Consider the following 1158-nt stretch of genomic DNA (forward strand, 5'->3'; position numbering starts at 1 on the left):
TCACTAGAGATGGCAGACAACTCAAGAAGACAAGCCTATGGACTTGTAGAGGATGTTCTGGTTAAAGTTGAAGACCATTACATCCCTACTGATTTCATAGTCCTAGAGACTGGGAAATGCATGGATGAATCCATCATCCTTGGCAGACCCTTCCTAACCACAGCAAAGGCTGTGATTGATGTTGATAGAGGAGAGTTGATCATTCAAGTGAATGAAGAATCCTTGGTGTTTAAGGCCCAAGGATATCCCTCTATCACCATAGAGAAGAGGCATGAAGAGCTTCTCTCAAAACAGAGCCAAACAGAGCCCCCACAGTCAAACTCTAAGTTTGGTGTTGGGAGGCCACAACCAAACTCTAAGTTTGGTGTTGAACCCCCACATTCAAACTCTAAGTTTGGTGTTGGGAGGTTTCCACATGGCTCTAAGTATTTGTGAGGCTCCATGAGAGTCCTCTGTCAAGCTAATGACATTAAAGAAGCGCTTGTTGGGAGGCAACCCAATATTTTATAATTAATTATTTTCTTTTGTTATTTTATCTCTTTTGTAGGTTGATGATCATAAGAAGTCACAAAATTAATCGAAAAAGCAAAAACAGAAAGAAAAACAGGAAGAAAAATAGCACACCCTGGAGGAAGATGCTGCTGGCGTTTAAACGCCAGTAAGCCTAGCAGTTGGGCGTTTAACGCCCAGTCTGGCACCATTCTGGGCGTTTAACGCCAGAAAGGGGCACCAGACTGGCGTTAAACGCCAGAAAGGGGCAAGAACCTGGCGTTAAACGCCAGGAATGGGCACCAGCCCGGCGTTTAACGCCAGAATTGGCTCAAAACGTGTTTCTGAGTGCCATTTGGTGCAGGGATGACTTTTCCTTGACACCTAAGGATCTGTGGACCCCACAGGATCCCCACCAACCCCACCACCCTCTCTCTTCTTCACCCATTCACCAATCACCTCAACACCTCTCTCCCAAAAATCCCCCACCTATCAAATCCCACAAAGCCATCTCCCTCTCCTCCATTTCTTCTTCTTCTACTCTCTTCTTTCTTCTTTTGCTCGAGGACGAGCAAACCTTTTAAGTTTGGTGTGGTAAAAGCGTTGCTTTTCCGTTTTCCATAACCATTATGGCATCCAAAGCCGGAGAAACCTCTAGAAAGAGGAAAG

This window comes from Arachis duranensis, chromosome 2 (genome assembly GCF_000817695.3).
Source record: "Arachis duranensis cultivar V14167 chromosome 2, aradu.V14167.gnm2.J7QH, whole genome shotgun sequence".
Classification (NCBI taxonomy): domain Eukaryota; kingdom Viridiplantae; phylum Streptophyta; class Magnoliopsida; order Fabales; family Fabaceae; genus Arachis; species Arachis duranensis.